The following is an 18938-nucleotide window of genomic DNA, read 5'->3' as shown; positions in this document are numbered from 1 at the left end:
CACTGAGGCAGCACCACACTGCTGCAGCACCACACTGAGGCAGCACCACACTGTGGCAGCACCACACTGAGGCAGCACCACACTGGGGCAGCACCACACTGAGCAGCACCACACTGAGCAGCACCACACTGAGGCAGCACCACACTGCACCACACTGGGGCAGCACCACACTGAGGCACCACCACACTGAGGCAGCACCACACTGGGGCAGCACCACACTGGGGCAGCACCACACTGGGGCAGCACCACACTGAGGCAGCACCACACTGGGCAGCACCACACTGAGGCAGCACCACACTGGAGGCAGCACCACACTGGAGCAGCACCACACTGGAGGCAGCACCACACTGGGGCAGCACCACACTGGAGGCAGCACCACACTGAGGCAGCACCACACTGAGGCAGCACCACACTGGGAGCAGCACCACACTGGGGCAGCACCACACTGGGGCAGCACCACACTGAGGCAGGGGCAGCACCACACTGAGGCAGCACCACACTGAGGCAGCACCACACTGGGGCAGCACCACACTGGGGCAGCACCACACTGAGGCAGCACCACACTGGGGCAGCACCACACTGGGGCAGCACCACACTGGGGCAGCACCACACTGAGGCAGCACCACACTGAGGCAGCACCACACTGAGGCAGCACCACACTGGGGCAGCACCACACTGGGGCAGCACCACACTGAGGCAGCACCACACTGAGGCAGCACCACACTGAGGCAGCACCACACTGAGGCAGCACCACACTGAGGCAGCACCACACTGAGGCAGCACCACACTGAGGCAGCACCACACTGAGGCAGCACCACACTGGAGCAGCACCACACTGGGGCAGCACCACACTGTGGCAGCACCACACTGAGGCAGCACCACACTGAGGCAGCACCACACTGAGGCAGCACCACACTGAGGCAGCACCACACTGGAGCAGCACCACACTGAGGCAGCACCACACTGAGGCAGCACCACACTGGGGCAGCACCACACTGGGGCAGCACCACACTGAGGCAGCACCACACTGGGGCAGCACCACACTGGGGCAGCACCACACTGAGGCAGCACCACACTGAGGCAGCACCACACTGAGGCAGCACCACACTGGGGCAGCACCACACTGAGGCAGCACCACACTGAGGCAGCACCACACTGGGGCAGCACCACACTACCCTAGTGGACCTTTGTGCTGTTAAGTAAACTTTAGTGTAATAATATAACTTGGACAACTATAACAGTTTACATACAACACTTAAAGTCACACAGTGGATAATATTGGTGTAATATTCACTATAAAGCCATAATATGGCTTATTGAGATATTACATTGCTTTGAGAGGCATTTTGTGACTTAGTGAAATATTCCTTTGTTCTGAGGATTGTAATTTGACCTTACAGAGTGATGTCGGCACAGACCTGACCAGAGAGCTATTGTGTGACTAATGGTGTATGTGATTCTTCTTCTTCTTCTTCTTCTTCTTCTTCTTCTTCTTCTTCTTCTTCTTCTTCTTCTTCTTCTTCTTCTTCTTCTTCTTCTTCTTCTTCTTCACAAGAGAAAAAATTGTTTTGAGAGACATATTATTGTTTTGAGAGACATATTATTGTTTTGAGAGACATATTATTGTTTTGAGAGACATATTATTGTTTTGAGAGACATATTATTGTTTTGAGAGACATATTATTGTTTTGAGAGACATATTGTTTTGAGAGACATATTGTTTTGAGAGACATATTATTTTGAGAGACATATTGTTTTGAGAGACATATTGTTTTGAGAGACATATTGCTTTGAGAGGCAATATTGCTTTGAGAGGCAATATTTCTTTGAGAGACATATTGCTTTGAGAGGCAATATTGCTTTGAGATGCATATTGCTTTGAAAGACATATTGCTTTGAGAGGCAATATTGCTTTGAGAGACATATTGCTTTGAGAAGCATATTGCTTTGAAAGACATATTGCTTTGAGAGGCAATATTGCTTTGAGAGACATATTGCTTTGAGAGACAATATTGCTTTGAGAGGCATATTGCTTTGAGAGGCAATATTGCTTTGAGAGGCAATATTGCTTTGAGAGACATATTGCTTTGAGAGGCAATATTGCTTTGAGAGACATATTGCTTTGAGAAGCATATTGCTTTGAAAGACATATTGCTTTGAGAGGCAATATTGCTTTGAGAGTAAATATTGCTTTGAGAGACATATTGCTTTGAGAAGCATATTGCTTTGAGAGGCAATATTGCTTTGAGAGACATATTGCTTTGAGAAGCATATTGCTTTGAAAGACATATTGCTTTGAGAGGCAATATTGCTTTGAGAGACAATATTGCTTTGAGAGGCATATTGCTTTGAGAGGCAATATTGCTTTGAGAGGCAATATTGCTTTGAGAGACATATTGCTTTGAGAGGCAATATTGCTTTGAGAGACAATATTACTTTGAGAGACATATTGCTTTGAGAGGCAATATTGCTTTGAGAGGCATATTGCTTTGAGAGGCATATTGCTTTGAGAAGCATATTGCTTTGAAAGACATATTGCTTTGAGAGGCAATATTGCTTTGAGAGACATATTGCTTTGAGAGACAATATTACTTTGAGAGACATATTGCTTTGAGAGGCAATATTGCTTTGAGAGACAATATTACTTTGAGAGACATATTGCTTTGAGAGGCATATTGCTTTGAGAGGCATATTGCTTTGAGAGACAATATTACTTTGAGAGACATATTGCTTTGAGAGGCAATATTGCTTTGAGAGACAATATTACTTTGAGAGACATATTGCTTTGAGAGACACATTGCTTTGAGAGACAATATTACTTTGAGAGGCAATATTGCTTTGAGAGACAATATTACTTTGAGAGACATATTGCTTTGAGAGACACATTGCTTTGAGAGGCATATTGCTTTGAGAGGCATATTGCTTTGAGAGACAATATTACTTTGAGAGACATATTGCTTTGAGAGACACATTGCTTTGAGAGACAATATTACTTTGAGAGGCAATATTGCTTTGAGAGACAATATTACTTTGAGAGACATATTGCTTTGAGAGACACATTGCTTTGAGAGACAATATTACTTTGAGAGACATATTGCTTTGAGAGACACATTGCTTTGAGAGACAATATTACTTTGAGAGGCAATATTGCTTTGAGAGACAATATTACTTTGAGAGACATATTGCTTTGAGAGACACATTGCTTTGAGAGACAATATTACTTTGAGAGGCAATATTGCTTTGAGAGACAATATTACTTTGAGAGACATATTGCTTTGAGAGACAATATTACTTTGAGAGGCATATTGCTTTGAGAGACAATATTACTTTGAGAGGCATATTGCTTTGAGAGACAATATTACTTTGAGAGACATATTGCTTTGAGAGACACATTGCTTTGAGAGACAATATTACTTTGAGAGGCATATTGCTTTGAGAGACAATATTACTTTGAGAGGCATATTGCTTTGAGAGACAATATTGCTTTGAGAGGCATATTGCTTTGAGAGACAATATTACTTTGATAGGCATATTGCTTTGAGAGACAATATTACTTTGAGAGACATATTGCTTTGAGAGACACATTGCTTTGAGAGACAATATTACTTTGAGAGGCATATTGCTTTGAGAGACAATATTACTTTGAGAGGCAATATTGCTTTGAGAGGTAATATTGCTTTGAGAGGCATATTGCTTTGAGAGACAATATTACTTTGAGAGACACATTGCTTTGAGAGACAATATTACTTTGAGAGGCAATATTGCTTTGAGAGACACATTGCTTTGAGAGACACATTGCTTTGAGAGACACATTGCTTTGAGAGACACATTGCTTTGAGAGACACATTGCTTTGAGAGACACATTGCTTTGAGAGACACATTGCTTTGAGAGACACATTGCTTTGAGAGACACATTGCTTTGAGAGACAATATTACTTTGAGAGACACATTGCTTTGAGAGACAATATTACTTTAAGGTTGAGATAGAGCTGAAGATGAAGATAGAGTGAGCAGACTCCTGCACTCACCCCCACCCAGCCTTGTACCGTTAGTGGGGGAGGGGGAGGAAAGTGTGGGTAGATAGGTGGAAGGTGTTGGGGAGTGGAGAGGGACGTGTTGGGAAGTGGAGGGGGATGTGTTGGGGAGGGGAGGGGGATGTGTTGGTGGACGGGGGAGTGAATAAGAATGTGGGTTGGGCAGGTGAGTTGGGGAGGGAGTGTTGCTTCGGGTGGGGGAGGAGGTGTTGCTTGTGGTAGGGATTTGCTTGTATTGTAAGAGTTACTTGTAAGTGTTGATTGTATTGTGGGTGCTGCTTGTATTGTGAGTGTTGCTTCTATTGTAAGTGTTGCTTGTAATGTGGGTGTTACTAGTATTGTGAGTGTTGCTTGCATTGTGTTCCTTGTATTGTGAGTGTTGCTTGTATTGTGTTTCTTGTATTGTGAGTGTTGCTTGTATTATGAGTCTTGCATGAATTGTGGATGTTACTTGTATTGTGTGTGTTGCTTGTATTGTGTTGATTACACTGTAAGTGTTGATTGTATTGTGAGTGTTGCTTGTATTGTAGGTGTTGTTTGTACTGTGAGTATTTCTTGTAATGAATTGCTTGAAATGTGAGTGTTGCTTGTATTGTGTTGCTTGTACTGTGGTTGTTGCTTGTATTGTGAGTGTTGCTTGTATTGTAAGTGTTATTTGAAGTGTGAGTATTGCTTGTATTGTGTTGCTTAAAATGTGAGTATTGCTTATATTGTGGGTGCTGTTTGTATTGTGTTGCTTGTACTGTGGGTGCTGTTTGTATTGCGAGTGTGGCTTTTATTAAGGGTGTTGCACGTATTGTATTCCTTGTAGTGTGAGTGTTGCTTGTATTGTGAGTTTTACTTGTATTGTGAGTGTTGCTTGTATTGTGAGTGTTGTTTGTATTGTGAGTGTTGCTTGTATTGTGAGTGTTGCTTGTATTGTGAGTGTTGCTTGTATTGTGAGTGTTGCTTGTATTGTGAGAGTTGTTTGTATTGTGAGTGTTGCTTGTATTGTGAGTGTTGCTTGTATTGTGAGTGTTGCTTGTATTGTGAGTGTTGCTTGTATTGTGAGTGTTGCTTGTATTGTGAGTGTTGCTTGTATAGTGTTGCTTGTATTGTGAGTTTTGTTTGTATTGTGGATGTTGCTTGTATTGTGAGTGTTGCTTGTATTGTGAGTGTTGCTTGTATTGTGGATGTTGCTTGTATTGTGAGTTGCTTGTATTGCTTGTGGGGAGAAGGACTAGAGAAAAGGGGAAAGGGGAAAGAAGGGTGGGGAGAAAGCTGGAGGGGAGAAGTGGGATAGGTAGGGCAGAAGAATGGAGAGGAGGGGAGAGGAAAGGAGAAAGTGAAGGGGAAGAATAGAAGTGGAGAGAGAAAAAAGAAGTGAAGTGGGGAGCATAAGGGATTGGGTAGATGCCCGGGAGAGTTGAGAGGACAATGTATGGAGGGGAGGGGAAGGGAGGGGAGGGGAGGTGTTGCGGCCCCCTGCCAAACTAGCGGTTAAATAGTTAACCTGCCGGCCGGCAGTACCACTGGGTACGTCATCAAACCCAATGTGGGGACTGCTGAGCCGGCCTTAGAGCAGTAAGTTCCTGAGTGCCTCACGGTGCACATCTAAGCAGTAGGTACCTGACCACCTAAGGGTACAGTCTACTGGCTTTAGTAACAGTATGTACCTGAGCGCCTCAGGATACGCACCTAAGCAGTAGGTACCTGCACACCTAAGGGTACACGTCTACTGGCTTCAACATTAAGTACCTGAACTCCTCAGGGTACACGTCTATGCAGTAGGTACCTGACCACCGAATCGTACCTATCTACTGGCGTTAGAAGAACCGCTCACCGCAGCTCACTGAGTCTGTTGGCCTCAGTTACTTGACGGCCGCATTCAGTGAGCTTGCAGCATGGTGTTCGGCTAGCGGTGTGTCAACCGCCTTTGGAGAGGATTTACTGGACTACCGGTGATGTCTGTGGACTCACCGTCTACGTTGATCAACTGTGGGCCGGAATCATCAGATGCTGTTTAGTGGGACATTACATGAAGAAAAGGTTGGAGTGTTACACTGAACTGGGCCAGGACCGTAGTGTGACACTTAGGGACGTATGATGGAGTGGAACACTGAGATATGCACAGGACCGTAGTGGAACACTGAGATGAAAAGGGTGTCGTGGGACACTGAAGATGGCCTGGTTGTAGTGTACACTGAATAGTATCGTGTGACTGGCCTCGTGTCGTGAGAAGCAGTTGATTGTAATTTATTATTATACAAATGTTATTTATAATTTATTATTTTAGTATAGAGATATATATATATAGTGACAGTAGTGTCAAGAGTTGTACCCTGTGTAGGGTTATGAATTATTTATTATTTTAGTAAAATGCTGATTATAATTTATTATAGTAACATGTACATATTATTATTATATCATAGTTCAAATACCTCTAGACCAAAGATAGTTGATTTATATATATTAAAGATTAATTGATTTTAATGTGTGTATTTATGTATCCCGAACTCTTTATTACAAAAGAAGTAAATCTTAATACCGTCTTCATTTAAAAATTACTTTTTTTGTAATATATGAGTGGCCTGTCCGGGAGGATAATGATTATCTAGAATGATTTCTGGATGATCATATCCGGGATGACGGTTCGGGATACATATTACATTGATCTTTGTGTGTCGGTCCTTTTGTGGTGGGGGTGTTGCGGCCCCCTGCCAAACTAGCGGTTAAATAGTTAACCTGCCGGCCGGCAGTACCACTGGGTACGTCATCAAACCCAATGTGGGGACTGCTGAGCCGGCCTTAGAGCAGTAAGAGCCTGAGTGCCTCACGGTGCACATCTAAGCAGTAGGTACCTGACCACCTAAGGGTACAGTCTACTGGCTTTAGTAACAGTATGTACCTGAGCGCCTCGCTCAGGATACCTGACCACCTAAGCAGTAGGTACCTGCACACCTAAGGGTACACGTCTACTGGCTTCAACATTAAGTACCTGAACTCCTCAGGGTACACGTCTATGCAGTAGGTACCTGACCACCGAATCGTACCTATCTACTGGCGTTAGAAGAACCGCTCACCGCAGCTCACTGAGTCTGTTGGCCTCAGTTACTTGACGGCCGCATTCAGTGAGCTTGCAGCATGGTGTTCGGCTAGCGGTGTGTCAACCGCCTTTGGAGAGGATTTACTGGACTACCGGTGATGTCTGTGGACTCACCGTCTACGTTGATCAACTGTGGGCCGGAATCATCAGATGCTGTTTAGTGGGACATTACATGAAGAAAAGGTTGGAGTGTTACACTGAACTGGGCCAGGACCGTAGTGTGACACTGAGGGACGTATGATGGAGTGGAACACTGAGATATGCACAGGACCGTAGTGGAACACTGAGATGAAAAGGGTGTCGTGGGACACTGAAGATGGCCTGGTTGTAGTGTACACTGAATAGTGTCATGTGACTGGTCTCGTGTCGTGAGAAGCAGTTGATTGTAATTTATTATTATAAAAATGTTATTTATAATTTATTATTTTAGCATAGAGATATATATATATAGTGACACAGTAGTGTCAAGAGTTGTACCCTGTGTAGGGTTGAATTATTTATTATTTTAGTAAAATGCTGATTATAATTTATTATAGTAACATGTACATATTATTATTATATCATAGTTCAAATACCTCTAGACCAAAGATAGTTGATTTTTATATATTAAAGATTAATTTATTAATGTGTGTATTTATGTATCCCGAACTCTGTATTACAAAAGGAGTAAATCTTAACACCATCTTTTTAAAAATTACTTTTTTGTAATATATGAGTGGCCTGTCCGGGATGATAATGATTATCTAGAATGATTTCTGGACGATCATATCCGGGATGACGGTTCGGGATACATATTACATTGATCTTTGTGTGTCGGTCCTTTTGTGGTGGGGGTGTTGCGACCCACTGCCAAACTAGCGGTTAAATAGTTAACCTGCCGGCCGGCAGTACCACTGGGTACGTCATCAAACCCAATGTGGGGACTGCTGAGCCGGCCTTAGAGCAGTAAGTTCCTGAGTGCCTCACGGTGCACATCTAAGCAGTAGGTACCTGACCACCTAAGGGTACAGTCTACTGGCTTTAGTAACAGTATGTACCTGAGCGCCTCAGGATACGCACCTAAGCAGTAGGTACCTGCACACCTAAGGGTACACGTCTACTGGCTTCAGCAACATTAAGTACCTGAACTCCTCAGGGTACACATCTACGTAGTAGGTACCTGACCACCGAATCGTACCTATCTACTGGCGTTAGAAGAACCGCTCACCGCAGCTCACTGAGTCTGTTGGCCTCAGTTACTTGACGGCCGCATTCAGTGAGCTTGCAGCATGGTGTTCGGCTAGCGGTGTGTCAACCGCCTTTGGAGAGGATTTAATGGACTACCGGTGATGTCTGTGGACTCACCGTCTACGTTGATCAACTGTGGGCCGGAATCATCAGATGCTGTTTGGTGGGACATTACATGAAGAAAAGGTTGGAGTGTTACACTGAACTGGGCCAGGACCGTAGTGTGACACTTAGGAACGTATGATGGAGTGGAACACTGAGATATGCACAGGACCGTAGTGGAACACTGAGATGAAAAGGGTGTCGTGGGACACTGAAGATGGCCTGGTTGTAGTGTACACTGAATAGTATCGTGTGACTGGCCTCGTGTCGTGAGAAGCAGTTGATTGTAATTTATTATACAAATGTTATTTATAATTTATTATTTTAGTATAGAGATATATATATATATAGTGACAGTAGTGTCAAGAAAGTTGTACCCTGTGTAGGGTCACGAATAATTATTTATTATTTTAGTAATGCTAATTATAATTTATTATAGTAACATGTACATATTATTATTATATCATAGTTCAAATACCTCTAGACCAAAGATAGTTGATTTTTATATATTAAAGATTAATTTATTAATGTGTATTTATGTATCCCGAACTCTTTATTACAAAAGGAGTAAATCTTACCATCTTCTTTTAAAAATTACTTTTTTTGTAATAGGAAAGGATGGTAGGGAGGAGAGTGCTCGAAGGAGGGGAGAAAGGAGGGAGAAAATGGAGGAAAGGGGAAGAAGTGAGAATGTTGCAAAATAAATGTAGGTAGGTGGGAGAGGGGAGTTGGCAGGGAGAGAATAAGAATGAAGAGAAAAGAACCGAGAAAGAGAGAGAGAGAGAGAGGTAATGAGAGGTAGGTAGGAGAGGGGAGTTGAGATAAAGGGGATATGAGAGAGGGGAGGTGTTAATAGGGACGTGAGAGAGAGAAGCTAAAAGAGGGGAGGTTAGAGAGGACGTTGTGAAAGTGGACATGAGAGAGACACACAGAGAGAGAGAGAGACAGAGAGAGAGAGAGAGAGAGAGAGAGAGAGAGAGAGAGAGAGAGAGAGAGAGACAGAGAGAGAGACAGAGAGAGAGAGAGAGAGAGAGAGAGACAGAGAGACAGAGAGAGAGAGAGAGAGAGAGAGAGAGAGAGAGAGAGAGAGAGAGAGAGAGAGAGATAGATCATAAAGAGAGGGGGAAGTCCAGTGAAGAGAACCTGAATGTTCTACCTTTCCCTTGACCTCTATCACCACTACAACTACTACCACCACTACAACTACTACCACCACTACAACTACTATCACCACTACAACTACTATCACCACTACAACTACTACCACCACTACAACTACTACCACCACTACAACTACTATCACCACTACAACTACTACCACCACTACAACTACTATCACCACTACAACTACTACCACCACTACAACTACTATCACCACTACAACTACTACCACCACTACAACTACTATCACCACTACAACTACTACCACCACTACAACTACTACCACCACTACAACTACTACCACCACTACAACTACTACCACCACTACAACTACTACCACCACTACAACTACTACCACCACTACAACTACTACCACCACTACAACTACTACCACCACTACAACTACTACCACCACTACAACTACTACCACCACTACAATTACTACCACCACTACAACTACTACCACCACTACAACTACTACCACCACTACAATTACTACCACCACTACAACTACTACCACCACTACAACTACTACCAACACTACAATTACTACCACCACTACAACTACTACCACCACTACAACTACTACCAACACTACAATTACTACCACCACTACAACTACTACCACCACTACAACTACTACCAACACTACAATTACTACCACCACTACAACTACTACCACCACTACAACTACTACCACCACTACAACTACTACCACCACTACAACTGCTACCACCACTACAACTACTACCACCACTACAACTATTACCACAACTACAACTACTACCACCACTACAACTATTACCACAACTACAACTACTACCACCACTACAACTACTGCCACCACGACAACTAGTATCATCACCACAACTTCTAAACTATTGTCATCACCACAACTACTACCACCACTACAACTGCTACCACAACTACAACTACTACCACCACTACAACTACTACCACCACTTCAAATACTACCACCACCACAACTACCACAACTACAACTACTACCACAACTACAACTACTACCACCACCACCATAACTACTAACTCCACTACAACTACTACCACCACTAATACTACTACCACAACTACAACTACTACCACCACTACAACTACTACCACCACTACAACTACTACCACAACACAACTACTACCACCACTACAACTACTACCACCACTACAACTACTGCCACCACGACAACTACTATCATCACCACAACTACTACAACTATTATCATCACCACAACTGCTACCACCACTACAACTACTACCACCACTTCAAATATTACCACCACTATAACTGCTACCATAACGACAACTGTTACCACCACCACAACTACCACCACTACAACTACTACCACAACTACAACTACTGCCACCTCCATAATTACTACCTCCACTACAACTACTACCACTACTACAACTACTACCACAACTACAACTACTACTACCACTACAACTACTACCACCACTACAACTACTATCATCACCACCACTACAACTATCATCACCACAACTGCTACCACCACTAAAACTACTACCATAACTACAACTACTACCACAACTACAACCACTACCACCACTACAACTATTACCACCACTACAACCACTAACATCACCACAACTACTACCACCATTTCAACTGCTATCATCACCACAACTACTACCACCACTACAACTATCATCACTAAAACTATTACCACCACTACAACTACTATCACATCTACAACTACTAATACAACTACAACTACTACTACAACTACTACCACCACTACAACTACTACCACCACTACAACTACTGCCACCAGGAAAACTACTATCATCACCACAACTACTATCACAACTGCAACTTCCACCACCACTACAACTACCACTACTACGACTACAACCCGCTGCTACTACTACTACTACCTCTATAACTACTACTACAATTACAACAACTACTACTACAACTACCACTACTACTACTACCACAACAGCTACTTCTAATATTAGTAATACCTACCACTACAAGAACAACTACTAGCACCACCACTACAACAAGAACAACTACAAGTACCACCACTACAACAACAACAACAACTATTAGTACCACCACTACAACAACAACTACTAGTAACACCCCTTCAACAACAACTACTAGTGCCACCACTACAGCAACAACTATTAGTACCACCACTACAACAAAAACTACTACTAGTACCACCACTTCAACAACAACTACCAGTACTACCACAACAACAACAACAACAACAACAACTACAAGTACGACCACTACAACAACAACAACAACAAGTACCAGTACCAACACTACAACAACAACAACAACTACTAGTACCACCACAACAACTACTAGTACCACCACTACAACAACAACTACTAGTACCACCACAACAACAACAACTACTAGTACCACATCTACAACAACAACTACTAGTACCACAACTACAACAACAACTACTAGTACCACAACTACAACAACAACTACTAGTACCACCACTACAACAACTACTAGTACCACAAATACAAACACTACTAGTACCAAAACTACAAACACAACAACTAGTACCACCCCCACAACAACAACAACTACTAGTACCACACCTACAACAACAACTACTAGTACCACAACAACAACAACAACTACTAGTACCACCACTACAAAAACAACAACTACTAGTACCACAACTACAACAACGACTACTAGTACCACCACTACAACAACAACTATTAATGCCACTACTACAACAACAACAACCACTAGTATCACAACTACAACAACAACTACTAGTACCATCACTACAACAGCTACTAGTACCATCACAACAACAAAAACTACTAGTACCATCACTACAACAACAACTACTATTACCACAACTACAACAACAACTACTAGTACCACAACTACAACAACAACTACTAGTACCACTACTACAACAACAACTACTAGTGCCACCACTTCAACAACAAATACTAGTACCACAACTACAACAACTACTAGTACCACAACTACAACAACAACTACTAGTACCACCACTACAACAACAACTACTAGTACCACAACTACAACAACAACTACTAGTACCACAACTACAACAACAACTACTAGTACCACAACAACAACAACTACTAGTACCACAACTACAACAACAACTACTAGTACCACAACTACAACAACAACTACAAGTACCACCACTTCATCAACAACAACTACTAGTACCACAACTACAACAACAACTACTAGTACCACAACTACAACAACAACTACTAGCACCATCACTACAACAACAACTAGTACCACAACTACAACAACAACTACTAGTACCACCACTTCAACAACAACTACTAGTACCACAACTACAACAACAACTACTAGTACCACCACTACAACAACAACTACTAGTACCACCACTTCAACAACAACTATTAATACCACCACAACAACAACTACTAGTACCGCAACTATAACAACAGCTACTAGTACAATCACTACAACGACAACTACTAGTACCATCACTACAACAACTACTACTACCACCACTTCAACAACAACAATTACTAGTACCGCAACTACAACAACAACTACTAGTGCCACAACTACAACAACTACTAACAAAATCACTACAACAACTACTAGTACCACAACTACAACAACAACTACTAACAACAACTACTAGTACCACAACTGCAACAACAACTACTAGTACCACAACTACAACAACAACTACTAGTACCACAACTACAACAACAACTACTAGTACCATTAATGCAACAACAACTACTAGTACCACCACTTCAACAACAACAACTACTAGTACCACAACTACAACAACAACTACTAGTACCACAACTACAACAACAACTACTAATACCACCACTTCAACAACAACTACTAGTACCACAACTACAACAATTACTAGTACCAAAACTACAACAACTACTAGTACCATCACTACAACAACAACTACTAGTACCATCACTTCAACAACAACAACTACTAGTACCACAACTACAACAACAACTACTAGTACCACAACTACAACAACAACTACTAGTACCACAACTACAACAACAACTACTAGTACCACAACTACAACAACTATTAGCACCGTCAATACCACAACAACAGCTAGTACCACAACTACAACAACAGCTACTTGTACCATCACTTCAACAACAACTACTAGTACCACAACTACAACAATTACTAGTACCAAAACTACAACAACTACTAGTACCATCACTACAACAACAACTACTAGTACCATCACTTCAACAACAACAACTACTAGTACCACAACTACAACAACAACTACTAGTACCACAACTACAACAACAACTACTAGTACCACAACTACAACAACAACTACTAGTACCACAACTACAACAACTATTAGCACCGTCAATACCACAACAACAGCTAGTACCACAACTACAACAACAGCTACTTGTACCATCACTACAACAACAACTACTAGTACCACAACTACAACAACAATTACTAGTACCATCACTACAACAAGAACTACTAGTACCACCACTTCAACAACAACAACTACTAGTACCACAACTACAACAACAACTACTATTACCACAACTACAAGAACAACTACTAGTACCACCACTTCAACAACAACAACTACTAGTACCCCAACTACAACAACAACTACTAGTTCCATCACTACAACAACAACTACTAGTACCACAACTACAACAACAACTACTAGTACCATCACTACATCAACAACTACTAGTACCACCACTTCAACAACAACAACTACTAGTACCACAACTACAACAACAACTACTAGTTCCACAACTACAACAACTACTACTACCACAACTACAACAACAACAACTACAAGTACCACAACTACAACAACAACTACTAGTACCATCACTACATCAACAACTACTAGTACCACCACTTCAACAACAACAACTAATAGTTCCACAACTACAACAACAACTAATACCACAACTACAACAACAACTACTAGTACCACCACTTCAACAATAACAACTACTAGTACCACAACTACAACAACAACTACTAGTACCACAACTGCAACAACACCTACTAGTACCATCACTACAACAACAACCACTAGTACCACAGCTACAGCAACAACTACTAGTACCATCACTACAACAACAACTACTAATACCACAACTACAACAACAATTACTAGTACCATCACTACAACAACAACTACTAGTACCACAACAACAAGAACAACTACTAGTACCATCAATTCAACAACAACTACTTGTACCACCACTACAACAAAAACTACTACTAGTACCACCACTTCAACAACAACTACCAGTACTACCACTACAACAACAACTACAAGTACGACCACTAAAACAATAACAACAAGTACCAGTACCACCATTACAACAACAACAACTACTGGTACCACCACAACAACTACTAGTACCACCACTACAACAACAACTACTAGTGCCACCACAACAACAACAAGTACTAGTACCACAACTAGAACAACAACTACTAGTACCACAACTACAACCACAACTACTAGTACCACAACTACAACAACAACTACTAGTACCACAACTATAACAACAACTACTAGTATCACCACTACAACAACAACTACTAGTACCACCACTTCAACAACAACAACTATTAATACCACCACAACAACTACTAGTACCACAACTACAGCAACATCTACTAGTACCACCACTACAACAACAACAACTACTAGTACCACAACTACAGCAACATCTACTTATACCACTACAACAACAACGACTACTAGTACCACCACTACAACAACAACTATTAGTACCACCACTACAACAACAACAATTACTAGTACCACAACTACAACAGCAACTACTAGTACCATCACTACAACAACAACTACTAGTACCATCACAACCACAACAACTACTAGCACCATCAATACAACAACAACTACTAGTACCACCACTTCAACAACAACAACTACTAGTACCACAACTACAACAACAACTACTAATACCACAACTACAACAACAACTACTAGTACCACAACTACAACAACTACTAGTACCACAACAACTACTAGTACCACCACTTAAACAACAACAACTACTAGTACCACAACTACAACAACAACTACTAGTACCAAAACTACAACAACAACTACTAGTACCACAACTACAACAACAACTTCTAGTACCACAACTACGACAACAACTACTAGTACCACCACTTCAACAACAACAACTAATAGTACCACAACTACAACAACAACTACTAGTACAACAACTACAACAACAACTACTAGTACCATCACTACAACAACAACTACTAGTACCACCACTTCAACAACAACAGCTACTAGTACCACAACTACAACAACAACTACTAGTACCACAACTGCAACAACAACTACTAGTACCACAACTACAACAACAACTACTAGTATCATCACTACAACAACAACAACTAGCACCACAACTACAACAACAGCTACTAGTACCATCACTACAACAACAACTACTAGTACCACAACTACAACAACAACTACTAGTACCATCACTACAACAACAACTACTAGTACCACCACTTCAACAATAACTACTAGTACCACAAATACAACAACATCTACTAGTACCACAACTACAACAACAACTTCTAGTACCACAACTACAACAGCAACTACTAATACCACCACTTCAACAAAAACAACTACTAGTACCACAATCAACAACAACAATTACTAGTACCACAACAACAACAACAACTATTAGTACCACAACTACAACAACAACTACTAGTACCGCCACTTCAACAACAACAACTACTAGTACCGCAACTACAACAACAAATACTAGTTCCACAACAACAACAACAAGTGCTAGTACCACAACTGCGACAACAACTACTAGTACCATCACTACAACAACAACTACTAGTACCACCACTTCAACAACAACAACTACTAGTACCACAACTACTAGTACCACAACTACAGCAACAACTACTAGTATCACAACTACAACAAAAACAACTACTAGTACCACAACTACAACAACAACTACTAATACCATTACTACAACAACAACTAGTAGTACCACCACTTCAACAACAACAACTACTAGTGCCACAACTACAACAACTACTAACAAAATCACTACAACAACTACTAGTACCACAACTACAACAACAACTACTAACAACAACTACTAGTACCACAACTTCAACAACAACTACTAGTACCACAACTACAACAACAACTACTAGTACCATTAATGCAACAACAACTACTAGTACCACCACTTCAACAACAACAACTACTAGTACCACAACTACAACAACAACTACTAGTACCAAAACTACAACAACAACTACTAATACCACCACTTCAACAACAACTACTAGTACCACAACTACAACAATTACTAGTACCAAAACTACAAACTACTAGTACCATCACTACAACAACAACTACTAGTACCATCACTTCAACAACAACAACAACTACTAGTACCACAACTACAACAACAACTACTAGTACCACAACTACAACAACAACTACTAGTACCACAACTACAACAACTATTAGCACCGTCAATACCACAACAACAGCTAGTACCACAACTACAACAACAGCTACTTGTACCATCACTACAACAACAACTACTATTACCACAACTACAACAACAATTACTAGTACCATCACTACAACAAGAACTACTAGTACCACCACTTCAACAACAACAATTACTAGTACCACAACTACAACAACAACTACTATTACCACAACTACAAGAACAACTACTAGTACCACCACTTCAACAACAACAACTACTAGTACCCCAACTACAACAACAACTACTAGTTCCATCACTACAACAACAACTACTAGTACCACAACTACAACAAAAACTACTAGTACCATCACTACATCAACAACTACTAGTACCACCACTTCAACAACAACAACTACTAGTACCACAACTACAACAACAACTACTAGTACCACAACTACAACAACTACTACTACTACCACAACTACAACAACAACAACTACAAGTACCACAACTACAACAACAACTACTAGTACCATCACTACATCAACAACTACTAGTACCACCACTTCAACAACAACAACTAATAGTTCCACAACTACAACAACAACTAATACCACAACTACAACAACAACTACTAGTACCACCACTTCAACAGTAACAACTACTAGTACCACAACTACAACAACAACTACTAGTACCACAACTGCAGCAACACCTACTACTACCATCACTACAACAACAACCACTAGTACCACAGCTACAGCAACAACTACTAGTACCATCACTACAACAACAACTACTAATACCACAACTACAACAACAATTACTAGTACCATCACTACAACAACAACTACTAGTACCACAACAACAAGAACAACTACTAGTACCATCAATTCAACAACAACTACTTGTATCACCACTAGAACAAAAACTACTACTAGTACCACCACTTCAACAACAACTACCAGTACTACCACTACAACAACAACTACAAGTACGACCACTAAAACAATAACAACAAGTACCAGTACCACCACTACAACAACAACAACTACTGGTACCACCACAACAACTACTAGTACCACCACTACAACAACAACTACTAGTGCCACCACAACAACAACAACAAGTACTAGTACCACAACTAGAACAACAACTACTAGTACCACAACTACAACCACAACTACTAGTACCACAACTACAACAACAACTACTAGTACCACAACTATAACAACAACTACTAGTATCACCACTACAACAACAACTACTAGTACCACCACTTCAACAACAACAACTATTAATACCACCACAACAACTACTAGTACCACAACTACAGCAACATCTACTAGTACCACCACTACAACAACAACAACTACTAGTACCACAACTACAGCAACATATACTTATACCACTACAACAACAACGACTACTAGTACCACCACTACAACAACAACTATTAGTACCACCACTACAACAACAACAATTACTAGTACCACAACTACAACAACAACTACTAGTACCATCACTACAACAACAACTACTAGTACCATCACAACCACAACAACTACTAGCACCATCAATACAACAACAACTACTAGTACCACCACTTCAACAACAACAACTACTAGTACCACAACTACAACAACAACTACTAATACCACAACTACAACAACAACTACTAGTACCACAACTACAACAACTACTAGTACCACAACAACTACTAGTACCACCACTTAAACAACAACAACTACTAGTACCACAACTACAACAACAAC

This window comes from Cherax quadricarinatus, chromosome 13 (genome assembly GCF_038502225.1).
Source record: "Cherax quadricarinatus isolate ZL_2023a chromosome 13, ASM3850222v1, whole genome shotgun sequence".
NCBI lineage: Eukaryota > Metazoa > Arthropoda > Malacostraca > Decapoda > Parastacidae > Cherax > Cherax quadricarinatus.
This window is presented reverse-complemented; position numbering follows the sequence as displayed.